This window comes from Leptosomus discolor, chromosome 6 (genome assembly GCF_034619465.1).
Source record: "Leptosomus discolor isolate bLepDis1 chromosome 6, bLepDis1.hap2, whole genome shotgun sequence".
Classification (NCBI taxonomy): Eukaryota; Metazoa; Chordata; class Aves; order Leptosomiformes; family Leptosomidae; genus Leptosomus; species Leptosomus discolor.
In genome coordinates this window covers 24,573,512-24,588,822 of record NC_141396.1, presented here as the reverse complement: position 1 = coordinate 24,588,822, position 15,311 = coordinate 24,573,512, and the positions used below count along the sequence as shown (strand labels likewise).

The 15,311-nt window shown below is 36.3% G+C and overlaps 1 protein-coding gene across 2 annotated transcripts in view; it reads right to left on the bottom strand.

Moving 5' to 3' along the window:
- Nucleotides 1-15,311, bottom strand: part of ADK (adenosine kinase) — a 290,419-nt gene that overhangs the window by 159,888 nt on the left and 115,220 nt on the right. The window lies entirely within an intron of this gene.

Below are 15,311 nucleotides of genomic sequence, written 5' to 3'. Positions count from 1 at the left end.
CTAAACACAGTCCATTAAAAAGCTCTTACAAATATTTTTAGCAAGATTTTAGATGCTAAAAGAAAGTAAATGACACCTCATCTTAGAAAACCAGATAAAATCAGAGGAGGAATGAAAAAAATAAATCATTATATATATCTCAAAACCACAAAAACCTGACAATATGTAAACAATCCTAAAAAAAAAAAAAAGAGAGATTAGTGTCACTGTTCCAAGTGAGCTCACTTATTTCTTGTGAATGACATTATACACCTCAAGCACAAGTAGAATGCAACATTCTATTGCCATTACACATCCTATATCACTCAAAATCCCTACCATTGTGGGTGAACCCCAGCCAGCAGCTAAACCCCCACCCAGTCGCTCTCTCAATCCTCCCTCCTGGGGTGATGGGGGAGAGAATTGGAAGTGCAACAGTGAGAAAAACAGGCATGGGTCAAGACTAAATGATGCAGAGGCAATCATTCACCACCTCCCATCAGGAAACCGATGTCCAGCCAGACTCCAGGCCATGGCTACCTTGAAAAACTCCCTCTCTGTCCCTGCCCTCAACAGTTTTATTGCTGACCATATTCCATAAGGCCTGGACTACCTCTTTGGTCAGTTGGGGTCAGCTGTCCTGGCTGTGTCCCTTCCCAACCTCCCTCCCACCGCGCAGCCTACTTGCTGGAGCAGCAGAGTGAAAAAACAGAGAACGCCTTGATGCTGTGCAAGCACTGTTCAGCCATAGTTAAAACATCGCTGTGTTAAACAACACTGTTTTGTGACAAACCTAAAACACAGCACCATACGAGCTGCTATGAAGAAAGTTAACTAGATCCCAAGCAGAACCAGTACACCTACTCCAGAATCACTGTTATGAGAATACAGCATCAAGAACCTGGAAAACAGATGAGACACTATGGTTTTGTTCCAACACCTTTGCAATCTTTCTTCCTTTTTATTTTTGACATTGATCAATATTTAAAGACTGCAACAGCTACTATCACATAACGGTCATATAAGAAAAGAATTGAAAAGGAAAAAATAAGCTTATCTTTATAAAAGCAGGCTTGCAAAAAGGAGCCCCATGTCCTGTACAGTGATTCTTCCACCATCAGCTGAAGCTGCCAAATCTTGCACGAGGAAGTGATACTGTTAAAATGCATGACAACACCCTCAAGCAACTTCCAGTCAAATGAGATAAAAGCGATAATATTTTTAAAGGAAAAGACTAGCTAAAGCCTTGCACTGAGACTAATAACTAAAACTTATCAGGATTTGGTTCAACTTGTGCTATCCACACCTCTGCAATATCTATTAGTTTTAGGGTGGCACCACAAGTTGCATTTTGCTATAGCTTTTCAAATTAAAATGTCTATCAAAATGCTAATCATCCAGGACTTGTAGTTCATTCACTTCTATATTTAAAAACACAAAGCTAACAAACTGCCTCTTAACAAAATCTATAACCCAAGTAACTGTTTTCAGTGCTGCTATTCTTCTGTATTTCATTTCCTGTTTGTTCCCTCTTGCTCTTCATCTGCTTGTCCACTGTTTTATTTTCAGTCTAGTTTGTAAGCTTCTTGCTGTACAAGGAAATACAAGCACATTTTCTGTAATTAAACATGTAGTAGCCATATTCCAAATTTTCAATATGTCCAAAAGACAGCACTCTCTTTTATTGCACCCCTTCAGTATTGGCCAGTCTAGGCACCTAATTCCAATATTCCTTACTCCATCACCCTCTTATCCTTTTTTACAATGCTATGGTTCTGCCTCAAATACCTGAAGTGCTGCAGCCTCTCTTCTGAAGTTCAAGATACGTTATCTGAGGCCAAAGACAGAACATCTCCTGCAAGACCTTAGAAAGCACATAATTGAGACTACAGCTCGCCTTGTGTCCCTTTCCCATTGGAAGTACAGAACATGACACATCAACCACCTCCTTGTTGTTTGATCTGAAATGTCACTCCCTTTCCCTTTCCATAACATTAATGAGGTCCCTTCTCAAAAACTGGTAAAAGATGAAACACCTACCAAACAGGGCTGATCATGCCAGTTCTTCATCGCTCAGATGACAGTTACAGGAAGGGTATCACAACAGTAAGAATGCCAGGTTTACTTGGGACTCTTCTGCAGCTGCTCCAGTGTATATAACTGTTCATAAAGAAACTTGCTAATACTACAAAGCTATGTATGAGATAAGGTTTAAGACTACCTTTACCAGTAAAAAAATTCAAAGATACTTTCTTGTTGAACACTGTGTGTGAAACATGGCAAAGTGTCACACAAAAAAATCTTGCTGCTCTGTGGCTAGAAGCTGTGGTGTTAAGCTGTTAATGGAAGCATATTAACAACACAAAAATGGAACATCATACTTGAGTACAGTAAGACAGACTCATTGGGCAACTGTACACTACTGTTAACTGTGCCTCAGCCTACTCTACCTGTAAAGAATTAGCACTCACTTCACAAAGATATAGGGAAGTCTGAAAAGCATTTTAAAAATGGCTTAAAATTCTCCTGTGTAAAACACTATATATTATTTAAGTACTAACCTATAAGTGAAGTTGATGTTGTTGCAAAGTGACATTTTAGGATATTTCGCATATGATTTTGCATATCTACAACCTTAAAAACAAATCTTCCTTTTCAAAATGTATGCATATGTCACTCTCACTCCCCTGCTAGATGATGTGCAGTCTCAATGAATACACCCACACTCAGAATGACAGCAAAAAAATCCACAAGTGAAGAGACTTCTTTCATTGTCTGTCAGCACAGAATTCATAAAGCACAAAATGTAAACAGCTGCCTATCAGCTTCTATCAGCAATAGTATCAAAACCAGATGGCAAAGGTCAAGTCAAAGTTTATTGACAATGATGAACTTTGACAGCCTCTATTAAATTACTTCTTCCTTTAAGGTGTATGTGATCAAAGCAGCAGAGAGATTTTCATTCAGTCACATAACAAGCTATTTGTTGAGATTGAAACATCTGGTCAATATCTTCTAACACTGCAATTTCATGCACAGTTAGCAACAGGGCACATTTCTTCTCTTCTTCTTACAGGGTCCATAAGGGTGGCACATACGGCCGATCATTTCATTCAAAAGTGTTTCAATTCCAGGCATTACATACAATTGTCTCTACGCTTTATAGTATTTTAAGTCTACCCACCATCGTTTCCATCATCGCTGCTGTCTGCTCTACTCTTTGCTATAAAAGCCCACAAATAAGACAGAGCACTTAAAGCTTAACAGATTTTGACTACTGGCAATAGAAAGTAGTTAAGGCAAGGGAGTTTTTAAAGTGGCAGGTCTTCACCTATCTGTTGTCAAGACTCCCCAGTGCATTAAACTATTTAACAAAGCTCTAGTAACACAGACTATAATTTTTGTTTTAATAGCAAACCCTTCATTTATGAGGAATTCCTGAGCAACTAGAGATCACCCTTTTTACTAATTTATAAATTATTACACATTTTACAAACATAACATACAACATACATTATATTTCAAGTGAACATATGATAATCATAAGAATTGGATGAATCATAACCTATTTCTCAATCAGAAATAGCAAGAAGACACAAAGTGTTATCTATCCCAAATGCGGAGAAATGCTTGCCTTAAAATTATGCATCTGTGTTGCCACAGCAACAAGTAGTGGATAATGTGAAATGTACTTCACCCTTCCATTTCTAAATCCCAATCTTTTTGGTCAAAAGAGAAAGAAAGGGTAGCTGCCTACAGAAAGCACATTTCAAAGAATTGTTGATGTCCACATCTCATTCCCACACTGGCTGAGTCCAAGTAGTATCTGAATCTTAAAGTTTACCTAGCAGTTGTAGGAAGACATTGACTCAAACTCCCCTATATAATTATGCATCATGCCCAGATGCTGCACCGAAAGCACAATGGAGGGGTGGGCAGGGAAGGGACAAGGTAGATAATCTCCATGTGGGAAAATCTACAAAATGCTTGAACAGAGCATGTTCAAGATGTCAGATGTCACTGAAGTTGCCTGGGCTTTTCAGGAGAGTGGTGCTATGGCATTTATTCAGTAGTTCCTCATTGTTCTGAAGCAATGAGATATGTAACATAGATTTTTTAAAAAAAATAATCAGAATTGTCCAGTAGAAACTGAAGGGTTTCATATAAACATCAAGATACGGCTTACGGGTTGTAAACATGAGCCTAAACAAGAATCTGTCACAGCATGCCACAAAGGAGACAACCAAGTCTAGCACTAACAGCATTGGTACAGAAATTAAGTAGTTAGTCAGATTCTAACTGGTTTTGGATAGTAATGCAAAAGAGGAAATGTTCCAGGAGCTTCAAACAAGTTCAGAAGTGATGGGATTAGCACTATTAACCCACAACAACCCCACCCAGCCGCAAAGGGTGTAAATTCAGTCTAAACTTCATTGTATATATACAGCAAGGTTCAACAGGTCTCCAAGCTGTTGGGCCCTGTGCACATCCCTTGGAATCCCACTGCTCACCTGTGGGAAGCCGGACGCAGCCTGAGCACCTGGGACTGCCCATGCACAGCCCAGCCGCCGGCACAGTGCCTAGGTGGGAAGCAGGTGCGCTGCACCAGGCACCCTCTGCGCACGCTGCATGGCTCTGGCTCCCTGCTCCTCTCCAGGGCTTTCGAGATGGAAATTTTGTAGCTCAGCGCAGAGAACTTCTTCAAGTCCCTATGTCAGATGCATTTGCTCACCACTTAGGGGAGAGGTGGTATGCTGTTCCTCCATGGTAGTTAACATTATCCATTCACGTAAACAGATGGTTTTTATTCTATTCACCAATAACTGAATGGCAATAATCTTCTTTTTCCTATTTCCTCATTTCTGAAGCACTGTATTTGATCCAGTTCACAAGAATCAATTTTCCCCTTGCCAGTTTCATCCGTAATGCCTTTAGATTTGCCATGGTAAGACAAGCAATGCCTTTGTCAAAATAATTTAAGGAAGCTTCTACTTGCCATAGACTGTAAAGTTACTCCATTCTGATTCCCCAGATATCAAACGAAACAGCAAAATATAACTATTTATTACAGCTTTTGATTATTTTTAAACTCAGGTACTCCTTCCTCATGGTAATTTTTATATTTGATTGTAGCAAATTTTAACCTTTTAATTTTTCTTAAACAAAATGTATGACAGAAGTCACATATAATTAAGTGCAGCTGAAAGCAGCACTTGGCACTACCTGAATTTCTTGGCACATAGCTCAAACGCTCTAGTAAGTTCAAGTAATTTTCACAGAACAGATAATTTACTCACAACTCCTGTGTACTTCTGAAAAAGAACCAAAAATTGTCCTTAAATTTGTTTTTTCCTGAATTCAATCACGGCTAAGGCACTCGTCGTGCCAGCTCAGCCTCAGCACTAACTCCCAGACCTAATCCAGCAGCAGTGGAAGGCAAGGGAAACCTTACATTTACTAGAATGGTGGTTTTAATTTAAAGAAGAGTCAACACTTACTGTTGGCTTCAAAAATCACAGGATCAGACTTGATGAACTTTATCTTTTATACAACAGGATATATTTTTTTCAAACTCCAAAATTAACAGAAAGAAGAAATACAAACATGAAACACCAAGGAGGAGATGCTTTGCTGACAACTGTACAGCCCCGATCCAGTTAATATTCTTTGAGTGAGGTGTATTTTGAAGTTAACAATTTCCTTTTCCAGTTTCCTCTGAGAAGCTGGAAAGCCCAGACCCAATTGTGATCTCAATTACTCCAGTTTTACATTGATGCAAATTTATTCACTTCAATAGAGTTGTGCATGATTTACATAGACACAGATGAAATCAAATCCATACTTAGTATAACCTATATAATCTTTTCATTTAGTAATTTATTTTTTATTTTACCTAAAGGAGTATCTGCAAGTATGTGTGTACAGCTTCATTATTTCAATGTTTTAAAAAACTAGCCAATATAATCTTCTACAATGTATTGCATGTATTGCAAGTATTGACCACTATTAAACTGTAATAGTTAAGGTGATAAGACGATCTATGTCAAGGATTGACATCCAGTGCAGGAGATGCTTAAAGAGTACCACTTGAAGAGTTCAAAGTAAAATAAGGAAACAATGTCTCATCTGCATTAAAGCATGTGTAACAACAAAATGCCAAATTTTGAAAACCAACAATTTATGAAACAGAACATGGAGTACTGTGTCTTTCCTTCTTTTATTCCCCCCATAAACACGGCAAACCAAGAATAAATTATAACTGGAATTCCTGTAAGAATAACAAACTATAGTGATTTGTTTTAAAAAATAATAAATAGAACTTCAATTAAAAATTTTTTCATTACAGCCACCATCCCAAAATATTTGAAAGTTGCAGGAACAGCTCCCTAAGCATCTTACTTGTGTGTTCAGATTTACTGAAGATCAAGTAAATCACCTGTCAAATCACTCCAATACCATAAACCACTAAGTGACCCTTACAAAAACTTAATTTATTGATAGGCATTTCAGTTCAGCCTTATGATCCTAATGGTGACAAGATCCCTTAAATATAGACCAAAAACGCCTCTCTGAAAACGTACTTATTTTCTATCTCCCAAATTCACAAATTTAGGTTTTTCTAATTTACTTTTTTCTGTATTTTGGAATGTTTGCTAAGTATGAAGATGTACTGTAAGAGTGAAACCCCAATTCTCAACTGAGTTTCGAAACACAAGAGTTGGAATAGCTACTGCTGAAGAAAGGAAAAAAAAAAAAAAAGAAAAAAAAAATCAGAGAAATACCCAGAAGTAACTGCTTTCCAAAACATATTCTAGGACCTTTTCATCCCTACTAGAATCATAACCAATAACTGTTCCAAAAAAAAAAAAAAAAAAAAATTATAAAACTAAACGAAAAATCTGGTGGCCAAAATTTGGTGTGATATGCTCTCGGTCTGTACGTGTCAGAGGATAGTCAATAACATTAAATGGGACAGAATCTTCAGCTGATGCATTGGGAATACAGTAACTTTTTTAATTGTTATAAAGTCTGATTTTTTTTTCCTCATGGTCAATTCCAAACATCCAGAATTATCGGCTCCTCTTTATAATACATCTGTCATAGAATATCTCCATCTGAGCACATATAATAGTCCATTTACTTTTTAAAGAAATATTTTAATGTATGTTTTATAGAAGAAGATGATGTAAAATAGTCTAAGCAATAATGTAATTCAACAATCTCTGCTCAGGGGCATTTACTGCTTTCAGCAGCATCAAGCAAGCCAACAACCCCGTATCTTGGTTTCACTGGCTGCAGGATATGCCAATTGTGAACCCTGAAGATCCAACGTATTAGACAGCATGTACTTAATCTGAGACCCTAACTGCATATGTGCTAATTAATTTTGATCTAAAATGATCACATTATTACTTTGGTATTTTGTATAATCAGTTTCTATACAGCACAAAATCCATCATATTGAAAGTGCACAAGTAGAAATGTATTTAACTTAACATCTAAGGAAAACTAGAATCAAGTGGTTTCAAACTATAAATATATTGGGATATTTTTCTTCTCAGAAAGATAAAATCTGCAACATAATTTTAAGGATTCTTTCTGGAGGTTTTGGACATTGCCTTATCGTTAGCTGTTCTACTTATCTTAATTACATCATTACAAGATTTCCCATGGACAACAACTTGTAATTCCATCTACTTATTCTCTGTAGAGGCAGAGGAACACAGTAGATTAGGAGGCTGTCAAGATGATAAAATGACATCAAATGCAAATTTGTATTTGTAATACAGCATGCAAGGTTTGGAAATGCTACTTAAAGCAGAAGCAGCAAACCGGCTTCAGGCGCTGAATGTATGCTTCAGGCAGCAAATGCATGAAAAAATACTAATACATTAGAATATCTGAAACAACAACAACAAAAAATTCTATCTAATCTTCATTAAGAGGAGAATCTGTCAATAAATCAAATGAAAGATAAGGACAAGTATCAATATTAAAACACTCACCAGTTATAACTGGTATAATATCATTTCTCTTGACGCAAAAGCTAACAAGTAATGATATAAAAGGTTAACTTACTACTCCTTATTTTTAATTTTCCAGAACAAATTCCTAAGCATTTCAGATACTTTTAATCTAAAAGCCAATTTTCTGCTCATATTTATATTGATGGAACCTGACTGATACCAGTGGGATTATACCAGCATGGTTTAAAAGAAAATTTGGTCCTATTATCTTAAATCCGGTAAACTGTCAGTTGTTATACATAGTATATGACTATTCAAGGCTAAATCCTCAGGCTACAAATACTTTGCTCTATTAGTAGGCTGTGAGGACATTCATTAGTGACTGTAAAGCAATTTGAAACCAAACAGACCAGATTAATGCTAGACACTGTTATGAAAGCGCATATATACTGCTTATGCATATGATTTTAAAACAAACATCACCACTTTTTATTCCTAAAAAAATACAAACTTATTTCTTTTTACCAGTTTAGGTAGAAAAACTACTTGTATAAAACCAAAGAAATTTAATACTGTAAAGAGCACACTGAAATTAAGCTAGAACTTCCAGGTGTTAACAAAAATTATTTCTGCAGATCCATTATTTTAACAATGTTGAAAGCATTCATCCCTTTATTAACATGACATAGCTCATGCTCTAGAAGATGCTGTAGAGATTTGATATGTTAACCAAATTGTTTTGTTTTGGTTTGCTTTTTTGTATTGAGACTAGAGAGGGATTTTGTTTGTTTGTTATTCTTATCAACATGTTGATGTGATTTATTTTAAGACAGTCTAAAACAGGACTGGGCAAGTTGTTACTGAAGGCTAAAAGCAGCCTACTACTGGCCAGTAGCAGCAGGCCACCTTTGTAGATATACAGGTTTATAATGCATACATTCCCATATTCACACTTTATTGTACCACATATCAATGTACAAGGGTTGCCCTGAGGACACATGGTAAGAGATGGCCAGGGTGGGTTCTCTCTCTCGGGAGAAGGTATGGATTGTCACCTGCCACTTCATCACATCATCTGACTGGGGGCTAGTTACCATCACTGCCATTGCTTCTATTTTTATAGTTTTTATCTATCTGTTCTTTTGTAATTTTTGATTTTACTATTATTTTCCAGAAAACAAATGTAGCTGTTACATAAGGATAGAATGATTTTTGTGAGGCTGAAATCTGTTATCCTCTCGGTTTCACATTCAAAGAAATGTCAGAGGAGCAAGACTACAATCATCAACTTCTCAGAGGGCCTGACAAGTATTTACAATGTTTAAATTTAGCCTAGTAAGGCTAATATTTCTACTGATGAAATACAACATGGTAATGAAGATTCTTCATTTTCAGACCTCTCCAATTTTCTCCTGGAAGTGTACATCCCCTTAGATTTTCACTATACAGATTCCATATAGCAGACAAGAATCTTCTTTCCTCATTCGATTTCTACGGATCATTTAACAAGCCCATGATTACTTTCAGATCATTTGAATACCCATAAACAAACACATGGCAAATACTAAGCAACAGACTCCTTCAAACGGTAACTTAAAAATGAATCCAAATTCAGTTAGTCCAAGTCAATATCTCCAGTAGCTGCTCCTGTTCCACCATCACCCCAAAACCAATAGAAAGTTACAAAGGATACTAGTATTACCGGCTTACAGGTAAGCTTTTGTTACCAGACCAGTGTGTCATGCCTGCTGTGTCTAAATCCAGATTTATTAATTCTTCAGGTTGCTCCCTTAAAGAGAAGAAATAATTGCCATAGCGAGGATTCCTTCTAGATTTAGCGATACTAAAAGTTCACCCTTCAGTGGCAATGATTTTGATGAATTGCCTTCTACAACTGAGCCCCAGCACCAGCATACCATCCTCTAGAGCTTTTTTACACACAAGCCAAAATAAACATTTATTTTCCAAAATATAGTTGTTAAAATCCCAGTCTAACCTAGCATTTTAACATTTTGGAAAGTTTGTGGTGACAAACATAGGAAAACAATGTTGTTACAGCCATTCCTGCAATTAAATACTACTTATAGTATAATTGTGTCAACTTTTTCTTTTAAGAAAAAATTTTTCCTCCACTAAAAGCCAAAAGTGGCATTCTTAAGTCAAGGAACTGTATCTACTTTTCTTGCTAATTCATTATCTATTTTAACAATTGCTAAAGTCTGAACAAAAGAGAGCAATGTTAAAAAATGACAGCTAGAAATACATTAAAACAGATATCTTGGACTGTTTTGGAATGAGACAACAACTCTATAGTTCTGTAGGCTGCATGTTCAGAAGACAATAATGTAGAAAGATGTAAAAATCCTTTTAACCCTGACCTTACCAGAAATCACATACATAGCAAACTCAAGGTGTTACAACATTAAGCTAACCTCTCCCCCTGCAAAAAAAAAAAACCAAAACCCAAACCCCAAAAAACCCTCAACGACAAAAAACCCACAATACTGATACAGAAGTCTAAGCTTATTTCTCAAATACTTTAAAAACCTTAAAAACAAAACAAACAAAACCCACAAAAACCCCTCTTAAATTGTCACTAAACTGTTAGTCAACACCGCTGCCAGTTTGTACATACCAAGTTTAGGATTAGCAGATTGCATTCCTATACACTAAAAAAGAACTAAAACCGAGAAAAGAAAATTCAGAGACTTCTACAGCACAGAGATGAATTCTAACAACTGGCAGTGTGAAAAGATGCATGCCACTTAGACAGTACTCATAACTTCTATCAAGTTATATAGAAATCAGCTGACTTATGGAATTCTTAGTTTAATGCTGCACACGAAATTTTTGTTAAGAGAAAAATCCAGTGTTTTGGTAAGATGTATACTACGTTAAAATAAGGAAGCAATTATAACTACACTACCCGTTCGACTGAGCATTACACAGTCACTCAATATTTTATTTTGTTACTTTAACAGCTTAAATACATCTCTAAAATATACCTTTTCTATTGTAATACACAGCTATTCTACAAAAAAAACCCCTCTTTATGGCAGAAGAGTACTTTTCGTTCACTTACAGACATGTCACCAGAAGGCAATGTTTACTTAGCTGATTTCCCCAAATAAAAATTCTACTTTTCTATCTGGAAGAGTGCATCACCCAAAAACGTCCTACTGTAGCTACTTGGAAAGCAATCACAAATTGTTCTCCCTTGAACAACGTATTATTCCAAGACAAGGTCTCCTTGAACTGTAGCAATGAAACGAATGTACCTGGAAGAAAACCAAGCTATTGTTACTAGTACATGGGTAAAATTTGTTCAGTCAATCACAATAAATTGTTCCCAGGTATGCATATAAAATGTTGCTGCTTCCATCAGAATACATAAAATCATTGTCTTCAGCATATCCCTAGAAATTTAACTGAAAGGTGAGCGTTGATAAACAATTATGAAACAATTTCCCATTTGTATATTTTGTACTGAACTCCAGTGAAAGCCTAAACTTTGGTTCAGAAAAGATAATAAACCACTTGAACACTTACTTCACTATACTGTGTCATAACAAAAGGAAAAAAGATTCTGCTTACTCAAAATTGGCTAAAATACTATCCACCTAAACCAAGCAACAAACACTATATATGCAACAAGTATTACCTGTACTATTTATCGCATTCTGAAGACAATGTCTACCACAAAGCTCAGTAAACATGGAATTGCACCTCGTATTTGAAAAACAAAATTACTTCTTCCAAATATGCAATCTGAGACCTGGATCACTCAGTGAAAACTTTTACACACACACTAACAGGAGCTCTAGTTTTCATCACGAATTGTAGGGTGTTATATCATATTGTGTAAAAAAAAGATTTTTTTTTTGAAAGCCACTATCTACAAGCCAAATTTTTTCAGATCATCACAGCTGCAGAAGTCTAATGATCACATTTCAGTAACCAATGGACCAAACATAGCTCAATTAATTCCTTTACTGCATGAAGAAGTTATTCTTCTCTTGACATTCAGGCATAACTCCCATTACTGTTAAAGGGAGTTATGCATGTTTATCACAGTGATAATAAACTCTTCTAGATACACAGTATAGAGTCTGCAGGCAAGTGCGAAAATCTTTTGATAATATACTATACTTCCTGACTCCAATACAGAATAGCTGTATGCTTCAGAAGCTTAACTATTTAGCCACACCAGAGATAACTCTAAGTGGGGTAGCCATCGTAACTACTAGGAAGTACTTCTGTTTGCCTGTTTTACACAACTTAACTCTTTAATTTGAGGATCATACAGAAAAACACTGAAGAGGAGAAATTTTGTCTTAACTTTGAATGTGTTAAGACAATGCAAGGTGCAACTTGAAAGACTAGGAAAAAAATCACATGATGGGACGAAAGTTCTAGGTGGGTGGATCTGCAGTTCCAAAGAACAAATCAACAGTGCAGTGTAGGAATAAGGTCTTGGGGAAGAGATGGAAGTGGCATTGTGAGGAGAAGCCATAATGGTCTATAGTATGAAAATAACATTTAGTAGATTAAGATGTTACAATGTTCTACACACTAAAATAATTAAATTTATAAGTTTGACACTGAATTTAACTTGGCTAATACAAGCTCATCTGCAACTATTTTTTTATTTATCTGCAATTCATGCTGCTTTTTGTGAATTTATTATTTCTTTAATCAATCTAGAATACTGGGCAGAGTAAATCAAAGTTATATAGAGCGTGAATAACTGTGGCTTTAGATTTCTTGAATTTAAGTTTTCAGAGTAAATTAAACGTAATGTATTTTTAAATACTTCATAAATGCTTTGATACCCATATTTAATTTTACAGCTACAGGTCATATAATCTAAACTCAAGCTATTTTTAAAACACTGAATAGAAGACTGGATTCTTTCAGCTACAAAAGCAAAGTTTCTTTGAAAGACTGCCAAAAATACTTTTATAGATGATATGTAGCTGACACATTAACCTGCTAAATGTTTGTAGAAGTACTAATGACTAAGCAAGAGATATCAAAGACAGTGAATAAAAGAACAAACAGCTGCCAGTACTTGGCATTCCATTCTGCTATCATAGCTCATATGATTGACAAAGGAAGTTACACCTACTTTATAATAATAGTACTACATTTGGCAAAGACTTCTAGATGGAAGTATTCCAGCACTTGATTTTCCAAAAGGTGTTGTATGATTCATTAGAAAGATCAAAATAAAATATACTACTACTGTAACTGTAATACTGCAGAGATTTATAAAAATAATGCATCTAGAGCAGCAGTCTGCTAAGATATATAACCAGTATTATTTTCACACTGATATACCTTTTACTATCATTGGATTGTGATGAAGTTGAAAGCATTCGGTTAAATACATAGGAATGTCCAATTGACTTGGTGCTGAACATTTTCTGAAGAGTGGCTTTTTGGATACAACGATAGCATAAGAGTCCAATTTTAAATAATCCATTCTACGTTACTAATGATAGCAAATATTAAGAATTTCAGTCGACTATCCACTGAAAAAGCATGGAAATTAAAATTTAAGAGCCACTTACAGCTTTGAAAATCCCCTCAAAGATCTTAAGTCACATAAAAAGCCAATAAAACTTGGCTTTTACTATTTGTCTAGTAATTCTTCTACTACACTCAGTGTAAAATGGAACTCTACATGTTTATGATGATCAATATTTATAACATGTTCATTTTTACCCAGTATGCTAGTCTTTGTTATATCTTTGCTTATACCTTCAATATTTAACAGATTTCAAGTACTGATTCTAAACTGTACCAACAAAGTGATTTTTAAAAATAAATACTGGTTTCAGAATATGTAGAATGTTGTTGCAAAGCAGTTGATTGCAGTATCATTATTATGATGATAGCAAGTGTCATCATAAACCAGAAAAAATTATGCAAAAATTTACCTTAAATCCATTTGGGTTATCAAAAAGATTAAATTAGTTGGATATAACTGGTTTAAGAGACTAGGATAAAATTATACAAAATGACCACTCTCAAATGAGACCCCACCTGGAGTGCTGTGTTCAGTTCTGGGGCCCTCAGCATAAGAAAGACAGGGACCTGCTTGAGTAGGTCCAGAGGAGGCCACGAAGATGATCAGGGGGCTGGAGCACCTCCCCTGTGAGGACAGGCTGAGAGAGTTGGGGTTGTTCAGCCTGGAGAAGAAAAGGCTCCAGGGAGACCTTATTGCGGCCTTTCAGTACTTAAAGGGGGCCTACAGAAAAGGTGGGGAGGGACTCTTTTATCAGGGAGTGTAGTGATAGGACAAGGGGTAACAGTTCCAAGCTGAAAGAGGGGAGATTTAGATTAGATATTAGGAAGAAATTCTTTACTGTTAGGGTGGTGAGACACTGGAAGAGGTTGCCCCCCCCCCGGCAGTGTTCAAGGCCAGGCTGGATGGGGCTTTGAGTAACCTGGTCTAGTGGAAGGTGTCCTTGCCTGTGGCAGGGAGGATGGAACTAGGTGATCTTTAAGGTCCCTTCCAACCCAAACTATTCTGTGATTCTAAATAATACAAGGACTTTGGGTTTTGGCAGGTAAACACATATACTAAAAACTGTTGACATAAAAATCATATTTTAAAAATTAAAAGTTTTCAATTTTAAAAACATTGCTTTAAAAATCTGAAAACGCTAGTTTAACACACTGTCACAAAGTTCACAAAAATATATTAAATCTTTCTTTGTGGAATTTATAATGCAAATGAGCATTTGGAAATACTGCCTTCAATGTTCTCTGACTTACAAGATAAATAGAAGCACAATATCATAAATATTTAAGTAAATGAATAAACAAACTAAAATTCCCAGGGCAAAAAATTGTTTCATGTACTTAATTCTCAATACCTTCCTTTTAGGAAGCAAGAGTCTAGGGATCTGTTACCCACAAAAGCACTATCATCCCAATGTGCTTAATTAGCTTTTGATTGGGACCAGACAGGAGGGCTACTAAGATGATGAGGGGATGGGAGCATCTCTCCTACAAGGAAAGGCTGAGAGACCTGAGGCTCTTTAGCCTGGAGAAGAGAAGACTGAGAGGGGACCTTATCAACACTTACAAATATCTAAAGGGCAAGTGTCAAGAGGATGGGGCCAGGCTCTTTTCCGTGGTGCCCAGTGACAGGACAAGGGGCAACGGGCATAAACTGGAGCACAGGAAGTTCCGCCTCAACATGAGGAAAAACTTCTTTACATTAAAGGATGGCAGAGCGCTGGAACAGGCTGCCCAGGAAGGCTGTGGACTCTCCTTCTCTGGAGATATTCAAAATTTGCCGGGATGCAGTCTTGTGCGACCTGCTCTAGGTGAATCTGCTTTAGCAGGCAGGTT